Source organism: Sceloporus occidentalis, unplaced genomic scaffold (genome assembly GCF_023333645.1).
Source record: "Sceloporus occidentalis isolate IW3139 unplaced genomic scaffold, rSceOcc1.0.p SCAF_1, whole genome shotgun sequence".
NCBI classification, from domain to species: Eukaryota; Metazoa; Chordata; class Lepidosauria; order Squamata; family Phrynosomatidae; genus Sceloporus; species Sceloporus occidentalis.
Genome location: NW_028316981.1, coordinates 188,413,898 through 188,432,734, shown reverse-complemented (window position 1 = coordinate 188,432,734; position 18,837 = coordinate 188,413,898). Strand labels below are relative to the sequence as shown.

General features: G+C 42.1%; 1 protein-coding gene and 1 long non-coding RNA gene across 4 annotated transcripts in view; one reads left to right on the top strand and one right to left on the bottom strand.

Moving 5' to 3' along the window:
• Positions 1-17,299, top strand: part of LOC149323106 (uncharacterized) — a 17,787-nt gene extending 488 nt beyond the window's left edge. The window contains exons 2-3 of the long non-coding RNA XR_016280056.1: positions 6,713-6,875; positions 17,232-17,299. This is a non-coding gene — a long non-coding RNA (uncharacterized LOC149323106). The remainder of the gene's footprint in view (positions 1-6,712; positions 6,876-17,231) is intronic.
• Positions 1-18,837, bottom strand: part of NFIX (nuclear factor I X) — a 318,328-nt gene that overhangs the window by 260,255 nt on the left and 39,236 nt on the right. The gene's annotated exons all lie outside the window — the stretch shown is intronic.

The following is an 18,837-nucleotide window of genomic DNA, read 5'->3' as shown; positions in this document are numbered from 1 at the left end:
TCTTCAGGGGTCCCAGAATGAGGGGAGGCAGGGATGATTTTCAGGGGTTCCAAGATGAGGGAAGGTGGGGATTATCTTCAAGATCTCAGGGACCTCTGAAGGTCATCCCCACCTTCCCTCTGTCTGGAACCCCTGAAAATCATCCCACCTTCCCTCATTCTGGGACTCCCAGAATTATCTCAGGGGTCCCAGAACGAGGGAAGGTGGGGATGATCTTCAGGGGACCTAGAATGAGGGCAGTTGGGGTGGTCTTCAGGGGTCCCAGAATGAGGGAAGGTGGGGTTGATCTTCAGGGGACCCAGAATGAGAGAAGGTGGGGATGATCTTCAGGGGACCCAAAATGATCTCAGGGGCCCCAGAATGAGGAAAGATGGGGAATAACCTTCAGGAGTTCCAAAATGAGGGAAGGTGGGGATGATCTTCAAGGCTTCCAGAATGATTACAGAGACCCCTGAAGACCATCCCCACCTTCCCTCATTCTGGAACCCCTGAAGATCACCCCACCTTCCCTCATTCTGGGACCCCCAGAATGATCTTAGGGGTTCCAGAAAGAGAGAAAGTGGGGATGGTCTTCAGGGAATCCGGGATGAGGGAATGTAGATATTATCTTCAGGTGTCCCAGAATGAGGGAAGGTGGGGAATGATCTTTAGGGGGTTCCAGGATGATCTCATAGGTCTTAGACTGAGGGAGGGAGGATGCTCTTCAGGAATCCCAGAATGAAGGAAGGTGTGGATGATCTGCATGGGTTCCAGAATGAGGGGAAGTGTGGATGATCTTCAAAGACCCCAGAAGGAAGAAGGGTGTGGATGTGGAATAAGGGAGGGAGAGAATGGAATTCAGGGGTCCCCGAAAGAAGCCCCCCATCTAGATGCTGTTTTAAGCTCACTGGCCTCAAGGGGCAGAGCCGCCCTCCTTTCTGGGGAGGGAAAGGAAATCCATGTCCCCCCTCCCTTCCCCCTTGGGAGTCACTAGGCAGGGTGACCAAATGTCCTCTTTTTCCAGGACATGTCCTCCATTTCCACCTTCTGTCCAGGAGGAATGCCAACATGCTCTCCGTTTAGGGCAGGCCTGAGATGCATGGATTGACATTTATTTATAGGAGTGCTTTTAGTCTTTATTGGGTCATGCCCTCCATTTTTCCTAAATGTCCTACATTTTTGCAGTGGCTGGTCCTCCTTTGTGGTCAGGAGGATATCAGGTCACCCTGCAGTTGCGGAGCCCTCAGGGACTCATGGAGGCAACGGGGAAATAAAAATAACAACAACAATAATAATAAGTTCATCTTTATTATGGTCATAGACTAGCACAGGATGATGATGATGATGATGATGATGATGATGATGATGATGATGGGAATAGAATATTTTAGCCATTAGTAGTAGTAATAATAATAATAGGAGCTTTTTGCCATTATTATTATTGCTGTTGTTGTATATTATATTAGTAATATTAATTATTATTATTATTGCTGCTGATGTGTATATTATATTAGTAATTATTAATATTATTACTGCTGATGTTGTATACTATATTAGTTATAATAATAATAATAATTGGAGTGTTTCAGTCATTATTATTGTTGTTGTTTATATTAGTAGTAATAATAGTAAAGGGAGTGTTTTACGCATTACTATTGTTGTTGGTATATCATATTGGTAATAATACCAATAATAGGAGTTTTGTTGTAGTGGTGGTTATTATATCATATTAGTAATATTCCTAATAATAAGAGTTGTGTTTATTATTATTATTATTATTATTATTATTATTATTATCTTAGCTGCAATTGTGAGTCTGATTCTTGGAATGTTTTAGCCATTAACTCTATGATTCTATGATTCTATTATTATTATTATTATCATCATCATCATCATTATTATAGTCATTTTCTTCTACCCCACGTTTCTCCCAAGTCCAGCAAATGGAAATCAAGACCCTCGGAAGAAAAATACAAGACGAAAGCCTTTAAAGGTACTGTATTCAGATAAAAGTTATTCATAGATCAGGTAAAGCATGGATTAACTGTTTTAAGCTTTTAAATTGTTTCATTTTGTGTGTGTGTGTGTGTGTGTGTGTGTGTATAATATTTTATACAAACTATGTATATATATATTCTTATTATATATATATATATATATATATATATATATATATAATATTTGTAATATTTTATATAAATACCTATACTATATATATATATAATTTCTTACTATGTATATATTTAGAAATTATGTATGTATATATGTAATATTTTATACAAATTTATATATATATATTTATATATATATAAAATAAATTATATATATTATATGTATGTAATATTTCATACAAATTATATATATCTATATATAATTTCTAATTATATATACATATAGAAATTATATATTTATTTGTAATATCGTATATAAATTATATATATATATATATATATATATATATGTGTAATATTTCATACAAATTATATATATGTATATAATTGTGTGTGTGTGAAACAATTTAAAAGCTTAAAACAGTTAATGCGTGTTAATAGAAACGTGTTTTTAGACTCTATTCTTTTCCCGCGGCAACTGCGGCTGCGACTGAGCGGGTCACACGGCAGAAACGATCCAGTTTGAGACCGCTTTAACTGCCCCAACAAACTACCATTCCCAGAATTAAAGAGCATGGAGCCATGGCAGCTAAAGCTTGATCGAGCCGGATGATTTTTAGCCCAGTTGCAGCCCTCAGGATACCGATTCCATCCCTGTTTCGGAGCGTCTAAGTCCACCCTCTTAAAGCCCCCATCAGCCAGGAGTGGAGAGGCACCGGGGGGGGGGGGGAGTGCAGGAAGAAGACCCCAACTCCACAGAAGAGCAGGGGCCAAGGCCAAGGCCTCCGGGGCAGCTGGCAGTCCCAGCCTGGGTCCTGCTTTTGGGGAGGGCCCCGGACTGCGCTCCCTCCCAGGCAGGGCTGGCATCCATCCCCCGGGGGGGGAGGGAGAGGGAGAGGGAGGGTGGACCCCAACAGGCGCCTTGGCTCCCATCAAAGGCATTCCTATAGGGTTTGGGGGGTTTGGGGGGCTCTGTGGCCATCTTCTAAAAGAGTTTATTCCTGACCTTTCCCCGGCATCTGTGGCTGGCATCTTCAGAGGAAGGGCATTTGGGTCGGCCCCATAAAGACAACCCTGTGTTTTGGATTTGGGACCTTATTGTACTATCTTACCTGGCCAACGTAGCCTCCTCCCTCCCTCCCTCCCTCCCTCCTCCTGTCTCTTGCTACTCCTTCCCCTCTTCCTTCCTCCCTTCCTTTTTCCTGTATCCATTTTCCTTTATCCTTCCCTTCATTCCTTTTCCTATCTCTTGCTATTCCTTCCTTCCTTCCTTCCTTCCTTCCTTCCTTCCTTCCTTCCTTCCTTCCTTCGTCTTTCTTCTATCTTTCCTTCCTTCCTTCCTTCCTTCCTCTTATCATTCCCTCCCTTCCTTCCTTTTCCTATCTCTTCCTTCCTTCCTCTTTCTTTTATCCTTCCTTCCTTCCCTCCCTCTCACCTTTCTTTTATCCTTCCTTCTTTCCTTCTTCCCTCTTTCTTTTATCCTTCCCTTCCTTCCCTTTCCCACTCTTCCTCCCTTCCTTTTCATATCTCTTCTTTCCTTCTTTCCTTTTAGTGACCTTCTCGTGGTCACCTGGGTGTTTTGGACTGCAGCTCCCAGAAGCCCCAGCCATCTTGACCAGCATATTCCTGAATGATGGGAGCTGAAGTCCAAAACATCTGGAAGACCAAAGTCTGGGAGGCTTTCCAAGCATCCCTTCCTGGGCCCTGGGCTCCGGCGGGGAAGAAGGTCTTGGTGGCTTTTGCTGAGAGTAAACGTGGGCAGGAGGGGACTTCCCTGCACCTGAAGAGAATTGGGCTCCGTGTGTGTGTGTGTGTGTGTGTGTGTGTGTGTGTGTGTGTGTGTTATGGGGGAGCAGGATTTGCAAAGCAAGCCCCAGTTCTGCACATTTATCACAGCACAAGCTACCCCCAAAACCTCATAGGCATCTCTCCCCAAAACCTCTCTCTCTTTGGGCAAAGTGAGGACTTTGAGCAAGTCACACTTTCTCAGCCTCAGGGGAAGACCAGGGCAAATCTTCCCAAGAAAACCCTATGTGTTGTTGTTGTTGTTACTGTGTGTCTTCCAGTCATTTCCAATGTATGGCGACCCTAAGGTCTATCATGGCAAGTTTGTTCAGAGGCGGTTTGCCATGGCCTTTCCCTGAGGCTGAGAGAGTGTGACTCACCTAAGGTCACCCAGTGGGTTTCCATGGCTGGGAATCGAACCCTGGACTCCAGAATGATAGTTTAACACTCAAACCACTACACCAGGCTGACTGTTATGCCACAACAAAATGATGCCAGCTACACAAGTCTAAGCTACAAGAGTCTTGCTTCTTTTTATTGCAACACACAAATGCAGTTCCCCTTTGGAACCAAAGAGCCAGTGGTTCCCAAAGGTTGGCCCTCCAGATGTTTTGGGCTTCAGCCCCCATCAGTCCTGACTGTTGGCTCAAATGGCTACAGCTTCTGGGAGCTGAAGTCCAAAACACCTGGAGGGCCAACATTTGGGAAACAGTGGCACAACATTGTATCAGTTGGTTAATATGCAGGGGATAGTAAGCTTGCTGTGTAAAAGAAAGGAATAAAAGCATAAAATTGTGATTCCAGATACTTGGAGTAGCTGCAGGACAAAGCCATGAGAACTGGCTCCAACAACCACCTTAGAGTTGACAGATGTTGGGAATGACCTGAAGGCACACAACCACAACAACAAGCATACCAGCAACATAGTTTTTGTGGGTTTTTCAGGCTATGTGGCCACGTTCTAGAAGAATTTATTCCTGATGTTTCACTAGCATCTGTGGCTGGCATTTTCTCTGGTGAAACATCAGGAATAACCTCTTCTAGAGCGTGGCCACATAGCCTGAAAAACCCACAAAAAACTATGGATGCCGGCCATGAAAGCCTTCAGTACCAGCAACAGATCTAGAATAACACACACACACACCTCCCTTATGACAATAAATGTCAAGTGACTGAAGTGGGAAGAACTCTGCCTCCTTTCTTACAGTCTCCACCACACCACCACCATCCCACAACTACACACAGGTAGTTGTGTTTCCAAACTATCCTGTGCGTTCGTGCTCTGGGGGTTTCTGCCCAAGGTTCCCAGGTTGGTTGGACAAGGCAACCAGCCATGAGCTTTCCATAGTGAGAGCCAGTGGCATCGCTAAAGGGGTGCAGGGGGTGCAAAGCACACCAGGTGGCACCCTAAGAAGGGGTGACACCATCGCTTCTCAAACATCTGTTTTTGGGCACAAAAAGGCTGTGGCATTCACTTGCATCCCTTTAAAAGAATGGAGGGGTGAGGCTCAGTGAAAGAGGAAAGGAGAGGCCCCTGGGTGGTTTTTTTAAAATTAATTTTTAATTAAAATTAATTTTAATTAAAAATAATTTTATTTTTTTAAATTAAAAATTATGGAAATGGACAGACTGACATGCTTTGTAAATAAGAGTGACTTTAAACAAGATGGGGAACCCTGGATAAACTATCCAAAAGAAGAAAAAGGACCTTTTGCGAGTATAGTTTTTGAATAACGTCAATTCGCTGAAGAGAAGATTATATCCAGAATTATTATATTAGTTAGGAATTCTTGTATCGGAAGGAAAGAAAATTATTAAGATTGGTCTTAGTTTACCAGATATTTACATGTAGAGTGAGAAAATAAAAAGGGATATCGAGAGGTCAAAAAAAATCAAAATGTATAACTCTATAAGGAAATAGATAAGAGAAAAAGAAATAAGAAGCGATGTATATTCATGCAAAAATAAATATGATATTATATTTGTGATAAATGCACAGTATTCATGTTGTAATAAACTGAATAAAAATATATAAGGAAAAATTAATTATTTTGTTATTTTAAATTTTTCTTTAATAACAATTCCTTTTACCAAATTTTCACTCCAACCACATGAAATTATGTAATATGTCCCATATATACTCTACTCTAAGTTGACCTCATGTATAAGCTGCAGGCGTGTTCTGGGTACAAAATTATGGATTTCGATATGGCCCATGGATAAGTCAAGGGTAAAACTTAGGGGCATGTAGCAAAGGATCTAAAGGATGAAGCAAAGCAAAACAATGTAATAGAAATTACAAAATTCCAGCAGACATAACTCTTTGTGCTTAACTCTTAAAGCTGGATGGATGAGAGAGTAGAGAGGGTCAGTGCTTCCAGGACAGATTATACTCTTGCTTTTCACCAGGGGATGATTCCTTATTATAAATAAGAGTTAAAATACAGTACTTACATTGACCCATGGATAAGTCGACTCATGTTTTTATGAGTCAATTTTTTGACCTAAATTTCTAGACTTATACATGAGTATATACAGTAAATTCATTCTGTACACATGATATTGTAATTTAAAGGTATCATTTTCATTTTGCTGGTTGTTTATGTCACGACTATCCCCACTGCAGTCAGTGATCTGCAGGAATTATGACAAACAAGTAAAACAAGACTAAGGATTCTGTAAGGTGTGGTATGGACCAAGGTCAACTGTGGGAGGTGACACCATTGGTTACCGCAGAAGGTGATGCCAACCCTAGTGACACTACTGCGCATCCCCTCCCAGTAACAGCCTTCAATTTTGTGTGTCCAAACTATCATTTCTGTTTATCATCTCACCAGCTTCCTATAGGGAGAGCCTCTGCTGGAAAGGACCAGGTCCACCACATCCTTGGGAGCCACACTGCTCTTGGGTCAAAAGCCTGGGATACAGGGATCTGCCTCTAAGGGGCAGTGTTTCCAATCCTGTTCCATTCAAGATTGAGAAGCCTACCCAAAGAAAAAGGTACTTGACATTTCCGACAGGTAAGAGTTCCCTGTCAGGAAACTGGGTATTTATTCCTCCAGATCATCCCTGATTCTGGTTGTCATGAACTAGGAAACTAACAAACAACAACAACAATCCTATTAAAGGCACTGCTGTACTTGAACATAATTCTGCCTAACAAAAGGGTCAGTGGCCTCACAAAGGATGGAGACATATTGGCTTGCAAAGGATGTATCTTTTTGTTTTGCAAATGGATGTTAAATTTTCTGAATTTTGAGAATCTCCCCAGTTGACACTTGGCCAGAAGGAGGAGGTGCCCCTCCATATCATCTGAAATGAGAACAAAAACAGCAAAATTTGGGCCTATGATAACATCTTCCATTTCCCCCCCCTCCTGTATGATTTTTAACACCTTGCCTGATGAAGAAGCCAGTAGAGCTTCGAAAGCTTGCAACAGGTATACTGTGCATTTTGGTTGCTCCAATAAAGGGATTACTGTTTGGTGGGTTTTCGATGTTATTGGATTTGCTATACGGCCAACATGGCTACCCCTGGATGTTATATTGCACATAATTGTTAAGTCCCACCGCGGCTGCTTCCACACTGCAGAAATAATCCAGTTTGACACCAGTTTAACTGTTGTGGCTTAGTGCTATGGAATTCTGGGAACTGTGGTTTTGTCAGATATTTAGCCTTCTCTGTCCAAGCACTCTGGTGCCACAACAGAATTACACAGCATTGAGCCATTGCAGTTAAAGTGGTGTCAAACGGGATTATTTCTGCAGTGTGGATGCAGCTCTTGCTTGGCAGAAATCTGTGTTGAACTGCAACTTTAATTGTAACTATATCATAACCTTAAAAACGTGAACGCTCTCTTCCCGACTGAGCTGTAAAAGGGCATCTCTGTGCATAAGCACTTGAAAAGCAACCTGCATTCAAAAGAAGCGAAATGGAATAAACAGTTGGTGGAGGAGGACCTGTTCAGATCCAGATCATAGAGGGATTCTGTTAAGGTTTGCTGTCCAACTGGGAAAAAGGAAAAAGGAAAAAGCCTGGCGATTCTGATGCTTATGCTAATGAAGATTTTCCACCAATGACCCATCTCTATGGGCAGTCACATAGATGCAGCACAAAATTAGGAAGAATTGTGAGCTCCTTTGAGGACAGGATTAGAATGCAAAGTGGTCATGATAAATTTGGATAACTTGGCAGGGACAAAATGGAAATCCAAAACAGTGCATGAAAAGCTAAGCGATCTCACGATTAAGAAGGACCTGAGTGGAAAAGATTCACTCTGCGAACTGACTGAGAGCCAGCGGCTTGATGCTCATCCCCAAAAATAAAATAAAAATAATTCAAAATAATTAAGAAGGCAAGTAAATTTTTGGATGTCACCAAGAAACAGGAAATCACTGTCAGGCTTCCAAAAAAAATAAATAAAAAAAATAAAAACCCCAATCCCACAAAAATCCCCTCACCCAGAATTCAGTGCAAAGACTTTCAGCCTAAGAAAGGCATTAATAATTCAAACTCCACCCGCCTGAAACATTATTCTGCCTGTATGTCAAATGGCACATAGGAAGCATCTGTGTGGAATCTTACAAACGAGTTACGTTTCTAGGGTTTTCGGCCAAACCACCACGCATGGTGCATAGCTTTTTTTAAACCATGTTTCACTGATAATTTTTTTAAAAATGAAAACAGCAGGAGGCTTCAGTCTGGGGTGGAAGATTCACCAGTGGAGAGGAACAGCTTAGCCCATTCCCCTTAATCCTCATAATTTTCCACCTATGGGATGAAAAGCTGTTTGGGCTTCCTAGGAAAGAGAAGGGCAGAGAATTCCCAAAAGGAAAAGATTCCTCTCCCTTGGCTGCTCTTCCACTCCACTTAAGACGCGACCACCATGAAACCCACTTGGTGACCTTGGCATGTCACTCTCTCTCAGCCTCCGAAGATGGCGATGGCAAATCCCCTTTGAAGAAACTTGCCATGATAGGTTCACCTTGTCATTATGTGCCTTCAAGTCATTTCTGACTTAAGGTGGCCTAAGGCGAATCTATTATTTCCTTTGTTCAGAGGAGGTTTGCCATTGCCCTTCTCTGAGGCTGAGAGAGTGTGACTTGCCCAGGTCACCCAGTGGGTTTCCATGGCTGGTCTGGGAACCAAACCATGTTCTCTAGAGTGAGAGTCCAACAGTCAAGCCACTGTGCCACTCTGGCTCTCAGGGTCACCATAAGTTGGCAATGACTTGTGGTTTCTTGCAACTCTATGATTCTATGACTTGAAGGTACACAACAACATCAACAGAGTCACATTTTATGTCTAAAATGGGTTGGGGATTATATATAACTACCGATGACACAGAGTTGAGCCATAAAATGCGGAATAGACCCAAGTTTGAAATGGGATAGATTTCTGACCCAGCTCTTACCTGAGCTGCCCAAGTGACCTTTAGACACCATGAAGTGTGAATGATGATGTCTATGTGAGTCATCTGGCTTGACTGAATAGCCTTGGGAGCCTGCCATATACCCATTTTAGAAGCTGGGTCCAGTTACTCAGCAGTAGGCAGCAGGGTGGGGCAAAGTGAGTTAGCTACATGTGTGTATTAAGGGTTTTCGGAGAGAAGATCTCACTCTCCAAACATAGAGAGGCAGCAACAACACTTGGAAAGATTACCATTACCATTGTTGTTGTTGTTGTTGTTGTTGTTGTTTACTATGACTTCCAGAATCCCCCAGCCAGCAGGGCTGGATTAACTGTTAAGTGTGCTGAAGTCAACAAGGGGAGGGGGATATCACAGAAATTTTCCATTACTAGATTTACCATGGATGAGATGGTGCAAAACTGCAAATGGTGCAACTCAACTAGAGCCCACCCAAAAAAAAAAAAAAGCTTGATCTTTGGAATTAGAAAAAGTAGGAAAAATGTTTCAAATATACATAAAGTGGAAATATACAAAAAATAAACATCACAGTGGGCTCTTAGTATCAGCTGGGGTTTGGTTCCTGGACCTGCTGTGGATACAGAATCTGTGGGTGCTCAAGTCCCATTAAACACAATGGCAGAGTGAAATGGTGTCCCTTAATGTAAACAGCAAATTCAAGGTTCCCTTTGAAATTTATATTATTTTTGAATATATTCAAGATGTGGAATGTTGATTCTGTGGGTTAATAATCTATGGAGACAGAGGGCTGAAGGTATTTCCCATTTTACTGAAGGCTTTGGTTCATTTTGAAAAATAAAATTTTATTTCATGGTTTATTATAGTTTACATTTTGAATTAGATATATATGGGGGCACCAAAATCTTTAAAGTGCTTAGGGCCTTTAAAGGTCTTAATCTGACCCTGTCTGACAGCATGGCCAAGCTCTGCAGTAGACATCACTATTCCCCTGAGTTCAGAGACTAGATAGTTACTATTTTAGACTGCAACTCTCAGAATTCTTCGGCACAGATTCTGGGATGTATGGATTTTTTAAAAAAATGTTAAATGGTTTTTACACTGGAAGCAACAAGGTTATCACTGACACAATTCAGCAGCATGGACAGAATTAACACACATTTTTTTAAAAAACACTCCAAAGAAAGGAGGGAAGGAGGCTGGGTGCTAAGTGAGCAGGAGCTCTTCAGTGTTTTGCATGTCAGCAGTAAGATGATCTCCGTGGTGGACAGAAGTTGTGAATTTATTTGAAAAGCTATAACCTCCTCTGGCTCAAGAAAAGAAGACCACTTTCTCAAGTGTTTCTAGGTGGATGACCATTCACCGTTTTAAGATGAACATGGATAAAACAGAGATCCTAGTGTTTCATCCTGACCACCCAGTAGACCCACTTTCACGCCCTTCATTGTGTTTACAAGGTTACACATTGGCCCCTGTCTCAGTGGTCAGAAACCTTGGAGTCCTGCTGGATGATCATTTGTCCCTATGCCCCTTTATTGGCGCAAATGCTATGGCGGGTAACTTCCATCTTCTGAAGATCTGTAGGATCCGTAGGTTTTTGACTGTCAAGACTGCCCATTTGCTTGTTGAGGCCTTGGTTATTTCATGCCTGGACTACTGTAATAGCCTACTGGCAGGTTTGCCTTCCTGCTTTCTTACTCCTCTGGTTTTAATCCACAACAGTGCTGTCTGGGTTGTTTTAAATCACCCCAAATACTCACATGTCTCTTCCTCTCATAGAGCCCTCCATTGACTTCCAGTTCAGGCCAGGGTTTATTATAAGCTTTTGGTCCTAGTATTTAAGGCCCTGTGGTTTAACCTCCCTCCATATTTGGCAGATCGGCTAGCATGGTATGTACCATCTAGACATTTAAGGTCGGCAGACAAAGGAATGCTGACAGGTCCACCAACGCGTAAATTTGTGTCAAGGAGCCTTTTAGGATCTGGCTCCACGTTTGTGGAGAAGGATCTGATCCACTTTCATAAAGGGTTGAAGACCTTCCTCTTCAATTCGCTAGATTAAGTTGCTGCACATGTCTAAGGTGGCTGAAATAGACAGTGACAGAGAAAGATTTTGTTTGCTTTGTTTTTAGCATATTAGTATATCATTTTAGTATTTTGGTATTTCATAGTGTGGTGTTTTATTGTTTGCTTTTTATTGTACATGTTTTGGTAGAAAGGGTGTTAAAAATACATGATATTATTATTATTATTATTATTATTATTATTATTATTATTATTATTAACATTGGTTGAGGTGTATAAAGCCAAAACCTTCAGAGCAGAGCAAGCAGGTATCATTCCCTTGTTGGCAGATCCCATGCTGTTGCAGAGATGGAGGTAAGAATCTCAGGGCAGGCCTGCATCCTACTGAGAAAGCGAGAAATACTCTCCAGGTCAGGACCAGCCCTAGCATTAGGCACAGCGGGCCAACTGCCTCTGGCAACAGACTCTGGAAGGCAGCAATGGCAATCTTGTGACTGTTTCCCTCTCACCATTTTTCTCCTCTCCTGCAGGAGAGAGGTGTGTGCTGCCATAGTCTATCATGCACCTTTGCCCAAAGGAACAAGCCACCTTGGGTTGGCCCTACCCTTTAACTATGGCGATCAACTTTTTAAGGGTGGAGAGCTATGTTGGTGCCTGGGGGATCTATTACCAGTAGTCATTGTTGCTTTATCCTACAATTACCCAAGGTAGCTCCATTTTATACCCATTCTTTTATACAGCAAGCTTGCTATTCCTTGCATTAACCAACCTATAACAATGTGGTACTATTTGGTTCCTAAGGGGAACTGCATTTGTGGGTTGCAATAAAAAGAATTAAGAGTCTTGATTGTGTAGGAATCGTGTAGCTTACACCATTTTGTTATGGCATAAGAGCCAACATGGCATAGTGGTTTGAGTGGTGGACTACAATTCTAGAGTTTCCAGCTAGCCCATATGGAGAGGGGTTGTTGTTTTGTGTATTGAAAAAAGTGTTTTCAAGGAAAAATAAGTTTTTGCACAAAACCCCACTGTTTGGTGTGTGCTACACTGCTGCTTTTTGACAAAAAAACAAATAAGTAAACAAACACAAACATCTTGCACAACTTCCCTTCCATGTGGCTATTTTGACATAGTGTGTTTTTTTGTGAAAAACATGGGTATTTCTGCATTAAAAACATGTTTTATTTAAAAAACACACATGCTTTTCTGCACAGAATAACCTCCCAGAATGTTCATTTTCTCCCACAGTGGGGAGAAAAGTGTGGAAATTATTTGTCCTCACATGCAAGAATGAAATAGTTCAAGTCTCAAAAGATTCTTGACTGTTTTTGATTTGATTTTTAATTTGATTCCCCACCTTTTATTATGCTGCCTTTGAAATAAACTCTTAGAGGAATTTAATCTGACTTTCCTTTAATCTGAGCACATTGAAAAACAAGATAAAATTTACAGTTTGCATTACCCTTAATGCATTAGTGTTCCTTTCCTCAGTTCTAACTACAGCTGCCATCTATTGTGACCTCTTTAGTGATATCAATTTTGGAGGAGAAGTGGGGTATATTTAAATATAATTTTATAATAATAATAATAATAATAATAATAATAATAATATACACCGTGCTAAAAACAGACATTAAAAATAGTGTATCATTTATATTTCATCTTGATTCCCCATTCTTTAAATACAGACATTTTCTCAGGCTCAGTAAGGATGGCTGTTTCTATGGAATTGTCCCCCTCCTTTCTCCATTTCTATGCCATTAACCAGAACCTTGTTTTGGTGGCTTGATTTACATAATATGGAGGAGCACAGATTTGATAAGCCTTCCAAAAAAGAAAGAGAGAGAGATCACTGTTACTCATAGAAAGCAGCTTGGCATATGCTAGAGGATGGCGATGGGCTCTTGCCGAAAAGCTACTCAGCTCTAGACGGTATAAATAAGTCTCTCTGCAAAGTTGCAAAACCCATTTGTGAGAGTCACAGAGACAACAAAGAAGAAACACCTGTCCTTTAGTAATTTTGCTTTGTGCATGGAGTGGCATGAAAAACAGACCTGGGGGAAATTACTTCTTTGGAGGACAACTCCCTGAACTTCCACCATCAATGGCCATGCTAGCTAGGGGATTCTGGCATGTAGGACATGAATGTAACTTTCCCAAAAGCTCATATTAAAACAGCAGTCATCGCTAAAGCCTCTTGTTTTTGACTTCACAGGGAAAAGGATTCAACAGCCTTTTCCCTGGACTTCCTCCCCTTAGGGCAGAGGTTCTCATACCCTCCACCTGTCCCAGTTAGTCAGGGACAGTCTTGATTTATCTTTCATCCCTCCACTTTTTCAGCAGCTTTTAAGATGTGCAGTTTGGTCTCTCCTTCTCCCACTTTCCCCCTTTGTCCTCAGCTTGCTTCCATTACTGCAAAATGAGTTCAAAGTGCAAAATTAGTTTGTGCTCAGTTAACTCAGTGAGGGGACAGCAGAGGAAGGGGCAGAATTTTACCCTTCCCTGTTGTTGTTAGCTGCCCTCAAGTCAGCTCCAACTCATGGTGACCCCGTGGATGAGCCATCTCCAAGAGTCCTTATCCTCCCCCAGATCCTGCAAACCTTAGCTCATAATCCCACTGATTTAGTCTATCTGGTCTGTGGTCTTCCTCTCTTTCTTCTACCTTTCCTACCATTATTGTTTTTTCCTAGTGATCTGTGCCTTCTCATTATGTGGCCAAAGTACGATAGTCTCAGCTTGATCATTTTAGCTTCCAAGAAGAGCCCTAGTCTGGTCTGTTCAAGAACCTGTTTGTCTTCTTGGCTGTCCATGGCATTCTCAGTACTCTTCTCCAGCACCACGTTTTGAACGTGTTCATTTTCCTTCTGTCTGCTTTCTTTATTATCCAGCTCTCACATCCATAAATGCTACAAAGGAATACAATGACCTGGACAATTCTGACTTTAGTGCTCAGTTGTATGTCTTTGCTCTTCAGTATCTTTCATAGCTATCCTTTCCATTCCTAGCCTTCCTCTTATTTCTTGACTGCAGTCTTCATTCTGGTCTATGTTTGATCCTAGATATGGGAATTCTTTAACTATTTCAATTTCCTCATTGTCCAGACTGAACTTGTGTATTTCTTCTGTAATTATTTTTGTTTACTTTATGTTCAGCATCAGGCCTGCCTTTGCATGTTCATCTTGCCTCTCCCTGTAGTCTCAGGTAAAAGCAAACTGCTGCAGCCTCCCCTAGCTAGTGTGTTCCTCTTCATTAACCAACTTTTGACATCTTGACCACACTGAGATGTAGCTTGATGGTCATGTGTGCCCCAGTCTGAAATGCTGGAGGATATCGTTTCTTAATCTTTTTGTTCCATGGAGCTCTTTGGCAATCTGGTGAAGCCTATGGACCCATTCTCAAAATTATGGTTGGTCCATATTCATTGTTCATTGCCTTGTCTAGTGGTGAGTCTAAGAACTATAGTAATGTCAGAACAGTGATGAATATAAACAGTATGTTGAAATACAGTGGGCCCTCCATATTTGCTGGGGTTAGGGGTGCAGGACCCCCATGAAAATGGAAAAACATCAAATAAAAAAAATGCCTGAGTATACACCTCTCTTGGTATCTATAGGTCCTCCAGTGCAACTCTGTGGGGAACATGTGTCAGAGGCTGACCACAGAATTGCACTGGAGACCTACAAGTGCCTAGAGAAGTCTTTTCTCTAGAAACCTCAAGGTCCTCCAGTGGTCAACTTCTGGCAGAATCACCTTGGAGGATCTAGAAATTCCTAAAGAGAACATATTAACCAAATCTGCAAATAATAAAAAAAAGTCAAAGCCTCAAATATCAAGGGCCTACTGTATCTGGAACAACTGTATTGTGATATGAACATATTTCTGTTTTCTATTGGTGACAAAAATCACAGATATTTGTTGCCTACGTTTATAATGGGATGAAATGTTAAATTTCCCTTCAAGAGATTAGTGAAAATAAAAATGTAGAGGTCCCCCCACAACAAGTTAACATACTCCTGAAATCTATCCATAGGCACTTATGTGGTCTGTGGATCCCAGAATAAGAACCCATGATTTAGAGGGGGGAAAGGCTGGACAATAAAAACAGCAGATAGAGGGATTTCTCTGTAGGATTCAAGAGTATGTGGAGGGCCTGATGCAAGATATCTAGGGTATGTTGCCCCCACTCCACTCCCTGGGCTTCTAGTCATCCCATCCTTCCTATAAGATTGGTGAGACTGGCGAAGTGGGTGAAGTGATAAAATTGGAAAAGTGGGTTGATAGTCAATACCTTGAGTATGAGGAAGGTACAGCCTTTTCCTTGGAGGTCTTCAAACAGAGGCTGGATGGCCATCTCTCGGGTATGCTTTGACTGGGATTTCCTGCATGGCAGGGGGTTGGACTGGATGGCCCTTGAGGCCTCTTCCAACGCTATGATTCTATGATTGGCGTGCAACTCCCTTCATCCCTCACCATTCTCTATCAGGCTGTGGCTGGTGGAACAGGCAACCCAACAACACCTGGAGGACCTCACATTCCCTGCCCCTGTTCTGCCCTTTTCTCTGGGCCTGGCAATACCACCCAACAAGCAAGGAGCCTAACCACAAAGCAGCCTGTTTGATTGGAGGTATCCAGCCTAAAGCACCCAAGCAAGATCTTGATCCCAACTCCCTTCCAAGAACACAGGAGACTGAGGTCACCTGGAGAGTCCCCTTTTGGGGATGATGAGTGCCTGCAAAGAAGGAACCACATGGGCCCGCCAGCATGCCCATTGCCACCTTGACTTCCCAGGGCCTCTCTGGTGGGAGGCTCTGCTGCTCATCCACATGCCAAGCAGTCCAGCTGTTCACACAGCAGCAGATGCTTTGTCAGTGCCAAGTCCCACGTCCCATTGCTATTTGTACAGTCAGTGCTGCCTTGTTGGCTTTGCAGGCCTTTATTTATTTAGCTCTTTGCTGCTGTTACAAACCTTCTGGGGAGGCTGCTTTATCTTTAATTCAGGACTCCCACTACTCTCACCAATGTCTGGGCAGAGCCATGTGGGGCTGGTTCTAAATTGTTCCCTTCCATCTGTCACAACTGGGTAGAAAGCGATGGCAGAGAAAAGAGACAAGCATGATGGGATGGGACTGAGGTTGCCATGCTCAGCCTCAAGATGCGGATGGGGAACCTGTGGGACTACTGATGTTCATGAACTCCTATTCCTATCATGTCACAGCACTGGCCAGGCTGGTTAGAGCTGCTGGGAGTTGGAGTTCTACAACCTCTGGAGCTGTGGTTTAGATGGAGCAACTCATCCCTTTCCTCTTATGCCAACAATGACAGGAAGGGATAATGGGACATCCAGATCTGCTACTCCTTCCCAGCATCCCTGTGTACCTCTATAAGCACAACAACAGGCATTCATGCGCTTATGCAGGCACACAGATAATAGAGTAGCTCCATTATTATCTCTGCTTCTGTATGGGAAATTAGATCACAGGACACCTATTGGATCCATTTTTAAGACTTGGACATAGGAACGGGTAATTGAAGGATAATTAACAGCATATAACTGGAAGGATGGAACTGCAGGTTCAAATAAGAGAAGGAGTTTGAAAGGGTGCGTCTACACTGTAGAAATAATATAGTTCAACAGCACTTTAACTGCCATAGCTCCATCCTACAGAATCTGGGGATTTGTAGTTTTGTGAGACACCAGCACTCTGTGGCAGAGAAGGCTAAAGACCTTGTAAAACTACATACCCCAGGACTCCATTGAATGGAGGTACAGAACTTAAAGCGGTGTTAAGCTGCATTATATTTATAGTGTAGATACACCCAAAGCGAACCCCAAAGTGTTCAAAACATCATAAGATATCTAGTGCTTGCAATGGTTGGTTTGGAAAATAGCCAGTTAAATAGAGATGGCTCATTCATATAGATATATGTCTGTTTTCCATTTTCAGGGTCTACAGCACCGGCTCTCACAGTATGACACCATTTTGTCTGGGAAAGCTGCATATTACCACAGTCCAGTTTTCTTTCCATCCCCAACCTGGAAAAGTCCATTCCTATAGAGATGTTCTGAATTTTTGGCTTGGGAGTCCAGACAATAAGAAGTCAGAAAGGAGACCAAGCTTGAAAAAGTTCCCTTTCTGGACTGCAATGGCCAATAACTATACAGGCAGGTTTCTGGGAGCTATGGTCCATAATTAATGTTGACAAGCTCTGCAGTAGACTGCTATGATCCCCAGCTGAGACATTTGTATGCTTTCTTCTCAGAACTAGTTCAGCAGCAAAGCCATGAGTGTACAATCAATAGGGAGCTATAGGCAATCCTCTGACCAGGGTATTTGTATCTGTAATACATATAAATGCAAACATACTGGCGATTACCACACTTCATGCTCAGACTGTAACCGCCCTAGCCAGCATAGCCAGTGGGTCAGAGCTAATTGCAGTTGCAATTCAACAACATCTGGAGGGCTACAAGTTCCACATTCCTGCCTTAAAGCTTAGGTTAAACACACACACACACATCCTACACAAAGGAAACTAAGCAACACAGGTTCACTGGTAAATGGCAAATTTGCCAGTGATATATTTATCACTTGCCAGAGCTTGGGAAACTTATTTTGTACTGTAACTCAGAATTCCCTAGCCAGCATAGCCAGCATAGCCAGCTGGGTGGGGGATTCTGGAAGTTATAATCACACACACCAAAAAATAGTTTTTTGTGGGTTTTTCAGGTTATGAGGCCGCGTTCTAGAAGAGTTTATTTCTGATGTTTCGTCAGCAGCTGGCATCTTCAGAGAATGCTGGAATGGAAGAGAGTGAGGTATATATACCGTTCACGGAGAGGAGGCGATTTGCATGTTAATCTGTGTATTGTCCTGTTTTTGAATGGCAAGGCCTAGAGGATGTCCATTTACTTAATTTACCCAAAAAATAATAATTTCCAAGCTCTGACTCTGGTCTGTATCACTTCATGAGGCTCTTATGACTGATGCTCTGATATTTTATCCTGTTTAATTTTTTTAGCTAAGGATTTGTGACCAAAAGCATTCCATAACAAGTAAAATAAAATGCAAAATAGCAGTAGGTGGGAAGGACTCTCAACTGGATTTGAGTCCTTCCATGATGGATGCCTGGCTCTGCTCCTTGTCCCTCTGATGGCCTCAGTAATAGTGCTAGGTATCAGCTGGTTCTCGGGTGGTGCTAGGCAGGGATGGACTTTCTCTAGAGTTTGTTTTTTGGTAAGAATTACAACTGAGCACAAACGTTAGACTCATACAAGCCATTGTATTCCCAATTACCATGTATGGATATGAGAACTGGACAGTTAAGAAACAAGATAGGAAGAAAATCAATTCATTTGAGATGTGGTGCTGGAGAAGAGTGCTGAAAATGCCACGGAGAGCCAAAAAGACAAATAAATGGGCCTTAGAAAAGATCAAGCCAGAAACCTCCCTGGAAGCCAAGATGACAAAGCTGAGGCTGTTGTGCTTCAGACACATCATGAGAAGGGATGACTCACTGGAAAAAAAAATAATGCTAGGAAAGGTGGAGGGA